Here is a 15779-nt window from a genome sequence, read left to right as displayed (position 1 = left end):
TCTGCGTAGACTACCGGAGGCTTAATGATAAGACCGTATCCGATGCCTACCCTATGCCCCGGATAGACGAGCTCCTGGACAAAATGGCCAGGGGCCAATACCTCACCACAATAGATCTTTGTAAGGGGTATTGGCAGATTCCCCTAGCCGAAGACGCCATCCCTAAGTCGGCGTTTGTCACCCCGTTTGGCCTGTACCAGTTTAAGGTCATGCCATTCGGGATGAAAAACGCTCCGGCTACTTTTCAGAGGATGGTGGATCGGCTATTGGATGGGTTCCAGGAGTACGCTTGCGCCTATCTAGATGATATAGCGATCTTCAGCCACTCCTGGACTGAACACCTGACCCACATAGGAGCCGTACTAGACCGTATTAGGGAGGCAGGATTAACTCTGAAACCCAGTAAGTGCCATATAGGGATGGCAGAAGTCCAATACCTAGGACACCGGGTAGGGAGCGGCCAACAAAAACCCGAACCGGCTAAGGTAGAGGCTGTAGCCAAATGGCCAACCCCTCGTACCAAAACTCAAGTACTGGCATTCCTAGGTACCGCAGGATACTACCGTAAATTTGTACCCAACTACAGTACTCTGGCCAAACCCCTCACCGATTTGACCCGAAAGAATCTCCCTAAGATAGTAGTCTGGACCCCAGAGTGTGAGCAGGCATTCCAGCAACTAAAAACGGCTCTTGTGAATTCACCTGTACTTGCCGCCCCTGATCCAACTAAACGCTTTCTCGTCCACACAGACGCTTCTATGTTTGGATTGGGGGCAGTACTGAGCCAAGTCGGAGAAGATGGCGGCGAGCATCCAGTGGCTTACTTAAGCAGAAAACTTTTACCCCGGGAAGTAAGCTACGCCGCCATAGAAAAAGAATGCCTGGCCGTGGTGTGGGCCCTTAAAAAGCTGCAGCCCTATTTGTATGGACACCCCTTTTCCTTACTCACAGATCACAACCCGTTGGTGTGGCTGAACAGGGTGTCAGGAGACAATGCCCGGCTGCTGTGCTGGAGTTTGGCGCTGCAGCCTTTTGACTTTACCATCCACTACCGCCCTGGGAAGCAAAATGGCAACGCCGACGGGTTATCCAGACAAACTGAACTTGAAAAGTAATCTGTGAGCGCTCCTCCGGACATCCCCAAGCCGATCCGTTGGGATCAGACTGTGTATGCCGGCTTGGTTCTGGGGGAGCATTGTGGCAAACATCGCCACTTATAGAATGTCTTTCTTGTCTGTACCTCTTCACCTCCCCCTTTTCCTGTCCCATTGTTTCCCCAGCAGGTTGTTGTCTCAGCCCTTGCTATTGTCTGACCCCACTTTTCCTTGTACCATAGTCATCTATGTATTGTATGTAAATGAGGCTGTTGGCAGTTTGAAACCAGGTGCGCATGCCTAGTAAAGTCAGTTGACTCCCAAACTGTGTGTCGTCCAGTCACTGGGGAAATTGTCTCTTGGATATTGACCTGCTTCTTCAGCTACACGGGGATTTAAGTGAAGATATTAAGGGTATACCGTGAAGCTCCGCAACAGAGGCCTTAGTATGATTCATGCTAAAAAGCTCTGTGACTTTAAATGGGGCACTCTCATAGTATACTGACTTTGAACCAAGTCATTTCTGATACGCTAGACCTACCATGATCAACATTAGTGCTATTATTACTACATATGTAGTTACATAGGCCTCTTGCACACAACCGTATGTATTTTGCGGTCCACAAAAAATGGATCCGCAAAAAATACAGATGACATCCGTGTGCATTCTGTATTTTGCGGAACGGAAAAGCTGGCCCCTAATAGAACAGTAATATCATTGTCCGTAATGCGGACAATAATAGGACATGTTCTATTTGTTTGTGGAACGGAAATACAGAAACGGAATGCACATTTTGCAAATACATTTATTTGCAGACCCATTGAAATGAATGGTTCCGTATACGATCCGCAAAAAAAAAACGGAACGGAAATGGAATAAAAATACGTTCGTGTGCAAGTGGCCATATACTGAGAAAGGACACATGTCTAGAGATGACCGAACTTCTTGAGATTCACTTCTTGTCCGATTCGACACATTTTTCAAAAAGTTCAGTTCGGACTACGAAGTTGTTCCAATTGCCTTGAAAATTGGTATATAACACCCCCTAGTCTCCTAGGACTTTTCAAAATGAAAATATGTCATCTCTTTTTGTAAATTTTTTATGAATTTTTGCTCTTTCTCTTTCCTCCCTTTTAAGCTCTTGAACACCATGACATGTATAGCTACAGTATAGTTGATGGTGTTAAAAAACTGCATGATTAAAAAGAACACAGTGCCATCACATGTGTTATGCTTTTTCATATTAGAAAGCTTCTAAAAATAGTCCCCTACCACCACCATTATGGCTACAGGTGCCACCATTAACACCACCACCAACTGTCACGGATGGTGATGCAGAAAGCTGGAACTTGTAAATAAAAATCCGACTGGCTTGATCACAAACTAAGGAGCATATGGGTGAGCCCTATAAAACCCCTAGAGCTCTCCCTGACTGCTATGCCCATGCAAAGGTCTTTATGGTAGATGATTGCATGCCCACGTACCTTATACTGTGTGACACCTGAAAACCCTATAATAGTGAGGGGACACGACCACCGGCTCCCTGCACTTAATACGGACAGAGTCAGGGTCACCTAGAATCAAGCCAGTAAGGAAACACAAATAAAGGAAAAGGACTTATGTGAGGAATCAGCAGTAGGAGCCTCCAGCAGTGAACAACTCATCCAGGAAGAAGTAAAAAAACCGCAAAGTGAGGCAGTTTGGGAGGGAAAATAAAGGGAGACAATTAGTGTAAATAGGTGACAGCTGGGAGAAGGAAAGGAGATGACAAAGTGAAACCAAAACAAAGAACCTCATGCAAGAGGTAGAGAAGAATGTCTAACAGACCTTCTCACAGAACTGGCGGTGACAGTACCCCTCCCTCTACGGGTGGACTCCGGACACCCAGAGCCCACCTTCTCAGGATGAGACCTATGAAAAGCCCTGATGAGAGGAGTGGCCTTAATGTCCGCCACTGGGACCCACATCCTCTCCTCAGGACCATAACCCTCCCAATGAACGAGGTACTGGAGAGAACCGCGGATAATGCGAGAATCCACAATCCTAGAGACCTGAAATTCAAGATTACCATCAACAACAATCGGAGGAGGAGGCAAAGAGGAGGGTACAGTGGGTTGGACATGAGGTTTTAATAGGGACCTGTGAAAAACATTATGGATCTTCCAAGTCTGAGGAAGATCAAGACGGAAGGCAATGGGATTGATGACGGACAAGATCTTGTAAGGCCCAATAAACTTAGGACCCAACTTCCAGGAGGGAACCTTCAGTTTGATATTCTTTGTAGACAACCACACCAGATCACCCACATTCAGGTCCGGACCAGGCACACGTCTCTTATCCGCCACACGCTTATATCTTTCACTCATCCTCTTCAGATTACCCTCAATCTTTTGCCAAATAAGTGACAAAAACGAGGAAAATCTCTCCTCATCAGGTAAACCAGAAGACCCCTCTCCAGAGAATGTCCAAAACTGCGGATGAAACCCATATGCACCAAAAAATGGTGACTTATCAGAGGACTCCTGGCGACGGTTATTTAAAGCAAACTCAGCAAGGGACAAAAAAGAACACCAATCCTCCTGATTCTCCGCCACAAAACAGCGCAGATATGTCTCCAGATTCTGATTGACGCGTTCGGTCTGACCATTCGACTGGGGGTGAAAAGCAGAAGAGAACGACAACCGAACCCCCAAGCGAGAACAGAAGGCCTTCCAGAATCTGGAAACAAATTGCGTGCCCCTATCAGAAACAATGTCTGAAGGAATGCCATGCAATTTAACAATGTGATCAACAAACGCTTGTGCCAGCGTCTTAGCATTGGGTAACCCAGGAAAGGGAATGAAATGCGCCATTTTGCTAAAACGGTCCACTACTACCAGAATCACAGTCTTCCCCGAGGAACGAGGCAGGTCCGTAATGAAGTCCATGGACAGATGCGTCCAAGGACGGGAAGGAATGGGTAACGGGAGGAGAGAACCCGATGGCCGTGAATGAGGGACCTTGGCACGAGCGCAGGTCTTGCAGGCTGCCACAAAACCCTCAACCGTCTTACGAAGAGCCGGCCACCAGAATCTCCGAGCAATGAGATCCACTGTGGCTCTACTCCCCGGGTGCCCAGCAAGGACAGTATCGTGGTGCTCCTTAAAAACCTTGTGTCTTAAAGCGAGAGGCACAAACAACTTCCCAGGGGGACAAAGATCAGGAGCCTCTGCCTGGGCTTCCTGAACCTCTGCCTCCAAATCAGGATAAAGAGCAGAGACGACCACCCCTTCAGCCAAAATGGGACCCGGGTCTTCAAAGTTCCACCCTCTCAGAAAACAACGTGACAGGGCATCCGCCTTCACATTTTTAACCCCAGGGTGGAACGTAACAACAAAATTAAACCTAGAAAAGAACAAAGACCATCTGGCCTGTCTCAGGTTCAGACGCTTGGCCGATTCCAAGTAGGCCAGATTCTTATGGTCTGTAAACACGGTAATAGGGTGTCTGGCTCCCTCTAACCAATGGCACCATTCCTTAAAAGCTAATTTGATGGCCAACAACTGCCTATCTCCCACATCGTAATTTCTCTCTGCAGAGGAGAGTTTCCTTGAGAAAAAGGCACACGGTCGCCATTTGGCAGGAGAGGGACCCTGAGATAAGACCGCACCCACACCCACCTCAGAAGTGTCCACCTCAACAATAAACGATAGAGAGACATCAGGTTGTACCAAAATGGGAGCAGAAGCAAAACTCTCTTTGATAGTAGAAAAGGCTTTAAGAGCATCTACCGACCACAAAGAAAAATCAACCCCCTTTTTAGTCATATCAGTGAGTGGCTTAAAGCGAACCTTTCACCTCATTTTCACTTTTATAAACTAGCAACAGTACCTTATAGATTATCTTGAGTGTGTTGTTATCCATGTTAGTGCCGCTTTCCTGGGCTCTTTATACTTCAAAAAATCGTCTTATAAACTTCACATTCGGTGCTCCAACAGTCATGCAACCAGTCAAGGGGGTAGCCCTTCCATCTCCTCTGGCCGTACCGCCCCTGCCCTAACCCCTCCTCTATGCTCCTTAACTGACAGCCGGCTCAGTCGCCGGGACGGCGCTTCCGAAACCTGCGCATGCGCCGTCCTCCTGATTCGCCGCGCGATCCCGTCTTTCTTGCTGACAAAAGCGCGATCATGTAAGAGAATCGCGCATGCGCCTTACGCGATGCCGGCCTGTCTGCTCTCCTGTCTGCTCTCCCTCCCGTGCGCGCGCACGGGAGGGAGAGCAGACAGGCCGGCATTGCGTAAGGCGCATGCGCGATTCTCTTACATGATCGCGCTTTTGTCAGCAAGAAAGACGGGATCGCGCGGCGAATCAGGAGGACGGCGCATGCGCAGGTTTCGGAAGCGCCGTCCCGGTGACTGAGCCAGCTGTCAGTTAAGGAGCATAGAGGAGGGGTTAGGGCAGGGGCGGTACGGCCAGAGGAGATGGAAGGGCTACCCCCTTGACTGGTTGCATGACTGTTGGAGCACCGAATGTGAAGTTTATAAGACGATTCTTTGAAGTATAAAGAGCCCAGGAAAGCGGCACTAACATGGATAACAACACACTCAAGATAATCTATAAGGTACTGTTGCTAGTTTATAAAGTGAAAAGGAGGTGAAAGGTTCGCTTTAACAACAGAGGAATAATTCAAAATGAACTTTCTGTGATTATTGGCAAAACCCAAAAACCGCATCAGTGCCTTCTGGTTCTCAGGAAGCTCCCAATCAAGCACAGCGCTGACCTTCTCAAGGTCCATGCGAAAACCAGAACCGGAGAGAAGAAAACCAAGAAATTGAATCTCCGGAACTGCAAACACACATTTTTCCAGTTTAGCGTACAATTTATTATCCCGCAGAATCAGCAAGACCTGGCGTAGGTGTTCTCGATGAGTCTTGAAATCAGGAGAAAAAATCTAAATGTCATCTAGATACACCAGTACAAATTTCCTCATTAAAAGATAAAAAATGCTGTTCACAAAATGTTGGGAGACGGCCGGAGCATTCATCAAACCAAAGGGCATAACCAAATTCTCGAAATGACCCTCAGGGGTATTGAAGGCCGTCTTCCATTCGTCCCCTTCCCTAACCCTGACCAGGTTGTATGCCCCTCTTAAATCCAACTTAGAAAAAACCTTAGCCCCAACAATCTGGTTAAACAGGTCCGGGATCAGAGGAAGCGGATATGGGTCACGAATCGTGATATGGTTCAGCTCCCTGAAATCCAGACAAGGTCTTAACAAAAAAAAACCAGCGGCAACAGGTGACTTCGAGGGTCGGATGTGTCCCTTTCTCAGGCTCTCAGAGATATAAGTACGCATAGCGACTCTTTCAGGTTGGGAGAGATTGTATAAACGTGATTTTGGCAGTTTGGCGCCTGGGATGAGATTAATAGGGCAATCGTACTCCCGGTGCGGGGGCAACTCCTGGACACCACTCTCGGAAAACACATCTGAAAATTAAGAGAGAAAAGATGGCACAGTCTTGGTAGAAACCTCTGAAAGAGACGCTGTGAGGCAATTCTCTCTGCAAAAGTCACTCCAACCATTTATTTGCCTTGCTTGCCAATCAATGGTGGGGTTATGTTTAGTGAGCCAGGGTAGCCCCAACACTAGAGGAGTAGGTAATCCGCTTAAGACGAAACATGACATATCCTCAACATGAGCGTCACCCACAGTCAAACGGATATTGTGAACTATGCCCTTTAATGATCTTTGAGAAAGTGGAGCGGAATTGATAGCAAAAACAGGTATATCCTTTTCCAAAGTGCATACCTGGAAACCATGCGTTATTGCAAATTGATTATCAATGAGATTGACAGCTGCTCCACTATCTACAAAAATCTCACAAACAATGTTCTTGCTGTCTAGCGCCACCCTGGCAGGTAGGAGAAAACGGGAACGGAAAACCTTCAATTTCCGCATCAACCTTGCCAATAGTAGCAAATTGAACGTTTTTAGAGGTTTTTTTTCTTTTTGTTTTTCTTTTATTACCCTCAGAAAACTCCATGAATCTCCTAGAGGGGCAAACATTAGCTGTGATGATTTTTTTTCTTTCTTTGCCCAAGAATCTTCACAGCATAGACGGTTGCCTTCAGATGATACGAGATGTGCAGCACCTGAAACTACGGATACTGGAAGCCTGTGCTACTATTTCCCCTGCGGTGTTGCTATCAGTGTGTGAAGAGTGGGAGAAGAGGGTTGCATTGACAATCCAACACAATAGGCAGCACATTGAACACATTTTATAAGTGGTCAGAAACTTGTAAATAACTCATGAAAGAATAAAGTTACGTTAAAACCAAGCACACCATTGTTTTTCTTGTGAAATTCCCAATAGGTTTGATGTGTCACATGACCCTCTTCCTATTGAAAAAACAAAAGTTGGATTCAAAATGGCCGACTTCAAAATGGCCGCCATGGTCACCACCCATCTTGAAAAGTTTCCCCCTCACATATACTAATGTGCCACAAACAGGAAGTTAATATCACCAACCATTCCCATTTTATTAAGGTGTATCCATATAAATGGCCCACCCTGTATAGCTAAAGGAATACCTTTTGAAAGTGTATTAAAAATGTTTACGTGTGATCTTAGAAAAAATTATCGTGTTGTGCGCTCCTTTGTAGCGAAGCGCATGAAACAATTATGTATACGCTGTTGTAGTTACAAACAAACTTGTCGGTCCCTAAGTGGTTGTTAAAAATGTAAGTTGACGTGTTGTAAATAAAGAAAAATGTATAAAACTTTTTAAAATGATAAAAATTTTGTCATCCTTGATTTTTTTTATTGTTGCTATTATAATTAAAAGACGCCCGGCCATGTAGTATACGTCTTTTGGACATGTCCGGGCATGCCAATATATAAAAGGCATATCAAAATGATATCAAAGTGATATCAAATCACAAAATGACATAAAAGTGGTATAAAAACGTATCAAAATGTTATAAATGGGATATAACGTGTTAATAAAAGCTTTTCATTTGATAAGGACTTATAAAGTGATATAAAAAGCTTATCATTTGATATAAAATGTATATTATACCATATAAAATGATAGGAAAATCATATCAAAGTGGGAGGCATTTAGGCGTGGTTTGGGGCGGCAAGGGGAGAAAAATGGGCGGATCTGGGTGGGGTTAGGGCGTTTCTGGGAGGGGTTATGCTGTGAAAAAGGGGCGGGGCACCTGTCACTTTGAGTTTGACGAGACATGTCCCACTATAATACTGACAAATAGTGCCCTCAGTATTAATGCCTTCAGTAATAATAATGCTCCTATAGTGGCCCCAGTAGCAATAATTCCCTTATAGTGCCCCCAGTATAAATGCCTCCTATAAATACCTTCAGCAATAATAATGCCCCCTATAGTGCCCCTGTGCTAAAAAATTTCCTTAAAATGCCCCAGTAGTAATAACACCCCCTAAAATGACCCTAGTAATGAAAATGTCCCTATAGCACCCCCAGTATTAATAATTTCCTATGGTACCCCCAGTAATAATGCCCCCTATAGTAGCCCCAGTATTAATAATGCCCCTATAATGTCCCAGTTTTAACAGTCCTCAGTATTAAAAATTCCACCATAGTCCCCCCAGTGAGTAATGCCCCCTATGCCCAGTGACTAATACCCCCTATAGTGGCTCCTCTAATGCCCAAATATAAAAATAAAACCTAATGCTCACTTTGTTCATTACAGGCCTATGACCTGAGACATCTGCAATGATGTTATCACTCCTGAAGTATATGTGGGTATAGGAGGGGCAGGGAGCCTTAGGCTCCCATTTCCTTCTGTAGTATTCAACTGTATCGTCATCCTGAGCAATCCAGGAAGATGTCCGCTGGCCTGGTAAGTACGTACCTTGCACCCAGCATTAATTGACACTGGGAGCTTCAGATCGTCATGTACCAGGCCAGCAGCTATGTGGGGGGTGTTAGGCAGCCCACTGAGCATCCGCCCACCATGATTTATCCCTCTAAGTTCTATGGCCAGTCTGTCCCTGTCCATGGTCCTTTTTAAAAACCTTTATTTCCTTCAATTCCTCGACTCTGCTCCTGAGGCTTGAGAGAGATTTCACTGCCAATTTCTATCTCGTTTGCTTCTGAATATACTGAAAATACTGTCCCCGTATATGGGGGTGCGGTTTTGAGGGAATCGCTTCACACAGGGTGTTAGTTTGCTGCATTTTGTTATACTAATGTTTTCCTGTCATTTTTTTATTTAAAATGTGACCAAAAATGGTGCAAAGGCCTCAAGCATTAACGGATGTAATTGAATGAGTTTTTGATAGAAAAATACATCCACTACACATTTTAGTGATTCCCCTGACCCATGCAACCCTATGGGGGAGCTTAGTTCACCCTGGTTTCTAATATTGATTTCTTTGTTGATGTAAAACTACTTGAAAACAATCTTTTACAGTGACTATCAATTGGAGAAAATGTCCTTTCTAACTGCCAGAAACAGTGATATATCTTCAGTGGAAGATAACAGGCGTCGTTCCACTAGAGAACAAAAAAAAAAGAATAGCGCACCATAGGGTAATACCGTAGAGAGTATATAAATAAAAAGGTAACTCCACTGGGGAGGCTCACCTGATAGAGTTGTGCTAGTTTAGGCACAACTCTAATGTAGACGTATAGCAAAGTGCCATGAACTCCTCACAACGGATGGTGTGCAGCCCGGGATGAATTACTTCTGTTCAGGGATGCCTGGAATCCCGCAGAAAGCCAGTAGTTCAATTGAAAGAAAAGGTATCCCACGGCGCAAGAACCACCCAGTAGTTGAAGTTATAAGGTTATTAATTTATTTCGGCAAGTGGTACAACGCGTTTCGGGGTTTAACCCCTTCTTCAGGTACAATTAGCTTGCATACATACAGATAGAATTGCATACATATAAATACAATGTAAAAAACCGCCAAAAACACACAAGGGGCGGGGTAAGGGCGGGTCAGTGGGCGGTACTAGGCAGGCTCTCAAGCTTATGTGAGCCGATGGGTTAAAAAGCCTTTAATACCTTTCAAACTTATTTTTGATACATAGGCTTGGTGTCCCTATTCAAGGGCAGATCAAACCTGGTGTTGCGATTTCTACTATTTAGTTATGGTACAAGGAAAGTTATAACAAAGTTTAAGGTGGTGCAGGACCTTGTGTTTTCATTTGTAACGGTCACATGATCTTACCATGTGACCGTCGTCAGAGTAGGATCATGGGCGTTCCTGCAGGCCCTGGTGATGTCATCCAATGCGGTCACATGGCTATACCATGTGACCGCCGTCTAAAGGAGATCATGGGCATATGAGGGGAGCGGCCGCTGGAAGCGATGGGCGGTCGCATGAGGCAGCGGCCGGTCACATGCTGGGAGGCGTCGCACTCCGTCTCTTAGCAACCGGAAGCTACTGTTGCGTCAGTGAGGGGAAGTGTCGAATCGAGCTGACTGAGGAGCGGTACGTTCGTACTATACAGACTGGAAACGATGGGACCTTTGTTATAAACCTGATTTTGGGATAAAAAGAGATAAATAGATGCATAGCAATAAAAACCAGCAGTTAAAACTATTGGAACTAGTATTGGGCTTGTATTATAGATTTGATTAATCAATGGGTCAGAGGGTGAATACCCACGAGTACCATAAGATAAATGAATGAATAAATAGATAAATAACATTAAAAGCATGTGTAGATAGGATTTGAAATTAAAAACCTCATGGAACTTATGTCGGGCTATATTGTGGAAATAAATAATAGTGGGTTAGGGGGTGGATATCCGATTAGATGTGAACTGGATTATGGTGGATGTATGGTATTGATGAATGTACCATTCCTAATCGCTTCTTGGGGATAGCGGAAAGCAGGGTATAGAGAAAGCTATTATGTGAGATTGCTACATCGCTAAAGTGTCCGGTTTATTGGATAGCCGATTTTTGTTGGCTAAAGGAGGGTCCTTGAAGGGACCTCTAGAGACAGACGATTTGGTGGGGGGGGGGGAGGGGGGAGGGGGTTGGTGGTCCACAGGTGATATGGGAGGGGGGAGGGGAAAAGGGACATAACAGGGGGAGGGGGGATAAATTGGGCCTGGGGTATTTGCATAAAACTCAACGCGGTGTGATGGATTTCATAAATTGATTTCAAAAGCCTCATTCAGACCGTAAGGGTTGAGGCAGTTTAATTTGTAGATCCAGAACATTTCGCGTTTCCTTAATGTCTGAATAATATTGTATCCGTTGGATCGGACTTGCTCGATCGGGGTAACCATGAATCCCAAAAAAGAGCCTTGGTGGTGGACAGTAGCATGTCTGGAGATACTATGCTGTAGGAATTTTTTCTTCACATTGGATCTGTGTTTGTTAAGTCGGTTGCGCAAGGTCTGTATGGTGCGCCCTACATAATGAAGATTACAGGGACACGTGATGAGGTAGATGATGTTGGATGATCCACAGTTTAGTTCGTCCTTGATTTTGAACAATTCATCATTTCGGCCCGTGAAAGAGGTGGTGTTATTTATTGATCTGCAGCAGAGGCATCTTGGTTGGTTACATCTATAGCTCCCCGGGGTCTTAATATCAGCTTGGCTGCCTACGTCTTCACGTTTGTTCTTCAATTTACTAGGAGCTAGCATATTTTTTAATGTTTTTGCTCGTCTGAATACTAGAGACGATTGTTTCGTTAGTTCAGAGTTCAGGAAGGGATCTTTTCTTAGGATATACCAATGTCTAGACAGAATTTTACGGATATCTGTGTGGTTGCTGTTATAGGTGGTTAAAAAGTTGGTATTGTGGTATTTGATATCATTTTGTTTCTTATTTCCTGCCAGACATTCCACTTGTGTGAGTGTTTTTGCCTTATTAAAAGCTGTATCTATGACATCCGTCGGATAGCCCTTTTGTATAAATCTGGACCGGATTACGTTACTTTGTGTGACGAAATCTTCGTCCCTAGAGCAATTCCGCCTAATTCGCTTGAATTGACTATACGGAATATTCTTCTTCCACTTTTTGAAATGTTCGCTTGAATAATCCAAATAGCTGTTGCAGTCCACTTCTTTAAAAAATGTTCGTGTGTTGATTGATCCATCATTTGTATGTAGCTCTAGGTCAAGATATTCTGCTTTGGATTTGTCACTTGAGCCTGAGAAGGTGAGACCCCAGTTGGTGGAATTTAGGTCCTTGATAAAATCATTTATTGTTAAAATGTCGCCTTCCCAAATTAAAATCAAATCGTCGATATAACGACGATAAAAAATTATATTCTGTGTCCAATATTTTGATATTATAGATAAAAGTGTCCTCAAAAGCCCCCATAAAAAGATTAGCAAAACTGGGCGCGAAACGCGTACCCATCGCGGTTCCTTTGGTCTGTAAATATAGATTCTCTTCAAACTTAAAAATATTATGAGTCAGGATAAAATCAATACTTCTTAGGATAAAATCATTTTGTTCCGCTGGTAGATGGTTATCGGTATCTAAAAAGCTTTTGACGCATTTGATACCCAGTTCGTGCTTGATATTCGAGTAAAGTGATGTAACGTCTAGAGTCAGCCAATGGTATGTTTCTTTCCATTTGATATTCCGTAAAAGTTGTATTAGGGTAGTAGAATCTCTAAGATAGGATGGTAATTGTACTACATATTTTTGTAGGAGGATATCGACATAATGGGATAAATTGCACGTGAGTGAGGAAATTCCTGAGATAATAGGACGGCCAGGGGGATTTGAGATGCTCTTATGGATTTTGGGTAAATGGTAAAAGGTGGCAATAACTGGGTTTGTAATAAGGATGTAATTATGTTCCTTTTTACTCAGGATATGGGATGCTGAATTGATAAGAGCTTTGAATGACAGTTGGTGTTCCATGAGAGGGTTTTCGGTCAACTGTTGGTAATATTCCGTGTCGGACAGAATCCGGTTTGCCTCCTTGATATAGTCATTCCTATCCTGAAGGACGATACCACCTCCTTTGTCCGCGTTGGTAATTATTAGGTCCGGATTATCCTGGAGCTGTTTGATGGCCAGTTTCTCTTTAGCACTGAGATTGTGTTTCTCAATTTGTAATTTATCGACTGATCTAAAATCATCTAAAACCAGATCATAAAAAGTTTCTATAAAATTCCCCTTATGATGTAGGGGGTAAAAATTGGACCGTGGTTTCAGATCAGTAATGATGAAACGTTCTTGAGGTGTAGATTCTGCTTGCGCTTCTATTGTGTCTGCCTCTTTTTTATTTTTCGCTATGATGTTAAAATGTCTCTTTAGGGTGAGGTTTCTAATAAAATTGTGCAGATCAAGAAAAAGGTTGAATCCATCTGCTTTCGCAGATGGGCAAAATGAGAGGCCTTTGGATAGAACCTTTTTTTCTTCATGGTCCAAAAGATAGCTGGAAAGATTGAAGATCTTTATATCCTTCTTCTCATTGCGTGCTGACTTCAAAGTCTTCTTTTGGGCTCGGCCCCCCCTACTTCCTCTCCTACATTTTTTATTTTTAGATTTCTGGTTCCCAACGGACGGAAATAGTTTGGGAATATTGGGTAGGCTGAGATTGGTGTAAGTAGGGGGGGGGTAAGGATAAAAAAGAAGAGAGCTGGCCCTTTGGTATCTGTAGGGAAAGATCAGAGAGGGCCGTGGCTCCAAAGTCCAGATCTGAAGCTGGACAGATTTGGCCTGTAAGTGGCGTCGTCATTCCTATAGGGGCAGTGCCTAGTTGGGTAGGGGACTCAGTGTGTATTGTGAGTAGTGAATCCAATTCTACTGATGTGGACGGGGATGCTGAGGTGGTGGACTGTCTAGGCAGCGATTTGTGTGTGGAATTCTTGATGAATGAGGTAGGTGGTAAATTCAAGGGTGCACAATTGGAGAGCACTTCTTGGCTGAAACAGCTGGGGGTTGAAATGGTGGTGTGGGGAAGGGGAGGGGGGGATCCTTCCACATAGCTCGTTGTGGAAGGGTGGGCAGTCCTAGGGGATAACTCTATTACTGTAGAAGGGGTATCTACTGTTATATTAGAATATATGATATCACATGGGATGGGCGAGTGATGTAGATTGGGTGCATATTGACTAAACCGTTGGTGCTGTTTCCCTGGGTGGGCTTTATAAATGGTGGTATCTTGTTTCCTAGGGGGTGGGGCATGTCTGCTACTATGGACATAGGTGCTTCTATGTCGGGGTCTTGGATCACCCTGGTGGGCAATATTGGATGGTAATCTTGTATTGGAGGCTCTGCCCTTTTGGTAGGTGGGGGGTCTCTGGATTTTGTCTGGGGGTTCATTGGTGGTCGTATGGGGTTTTGACCAAAATTGGACATTGTCTGTCTCAAAATCAGTTCTATCCCTGCAGATCAATAAATAACACCACCTCTTTCACGGGCCGAAATGATGAATTGTTCAAAATCAAGGACGAACTAAACTGTGGATCATCCAACATCATCTACCTCATCACGTGTCCCTGTAATCTTCATTATGTAGGGCGCACCATACAGACCTTGCGCAACCGACTTAACAAACACAGATCCAATGTGAAGAAAAAATTCCTACAGCATAGTATCTCCAGACATGCTACTGTCCACCACCAAGGCTCTTTTTTGGGATTCATGGTTACCCCGATCGAGCAAGTCCGATCCAACGGATACAATATTATTCAGACATTAAGGAAACGCGAAATGTTCTGGATCTACAAATTAAACTGCCTCAACCCTTACGGTCTGAATGAGACTTTTGAAATCAATTTATGAAATCCATCACACCGCGTTGAGTTTTATGCAAATACCCCAGCCCCAATTTATCCCCCCCTCCCCCTGTTATGTCCCTTTTCCCCTCCCCCCTCCCATATCACCGCTCCTCAGTCAGCTCGATTCGACACTCCCCCTCTCTGACGCAACAGTAGCTTCCGGTTGCTAAGAGACGGAGTGCGACGCCTCCCAGCATGTGACCGGCCGCTGCCTCATGCGACCGCCCATCGCTTCCAGCGGCCGCTCCCCTCATATGCCCATGATCTCCTTTAGACGGCGGTCACATGGTATAGCCATGTGACCGCATTGGATGACATCACCAGGGCCTGCAGGAACGCCCATGATCCTACTCTGACGACGGTCACATGGTAAGATCATGTGACCGTTACAAATGAAAACACAAGGTCCTGCACCACCTTAAACTTTGTTATAACTTTCCTTGTACCATAACTAAATAGTAGAAATCGCAACACCAGGTTTGATCTGCCCTTGAATAGGGACACCAAGCCTACGTATCAAAAATAAGTTTGAAAGGTATTAAAGGCTTTTTAACCCATCGGCTCACATAAGCTTGAGAGCCTGCCTAGTACCGCCCACTGACCCGCCCCTACCCCGCCCCTTGTGTGTTTTTGGCGGTTTTTTACATTGTATTTATATGTATGCAATTCTATCTGTATGTATTCAAGCTAATTGTACCTGAAGAAGGGGTTAAACCCCGAAACGCGTTGTACCACTTGCCGAAATAAATTAATAACCTTATCACTCCAACTACTGGGTGGTTCTTGCGCTGTGGGATACCTTTTCTTTCAATTGAATATCTTCTGTGGAGGCAGACAAAGGGACTGCTACCAGGGAAGAGGGGTACGGGCACTGAACTCCTTCTCTTTTTGACTGCAGCCACCACTAAGGGGAGCTCACTGTAAAGAGATTCTTACAGCTTCTATTTCAAGTGT

Source organism: Bufo bufo, chromosome 10 (genome assembly GCF_905171765.1).
Source record: "Bufo bufo chromosome 10, aBufBuf1.1, whole genome shotgun sequence".
Classification (NCBI taxonomy): Eukaryota; Metazoa; Chordata; class Amphibia; order Anura; family Bufonidae; genus Bufo; species Bufo bufo.
This window is presented reverse-complemented; position numbering follows the sequence as displayed.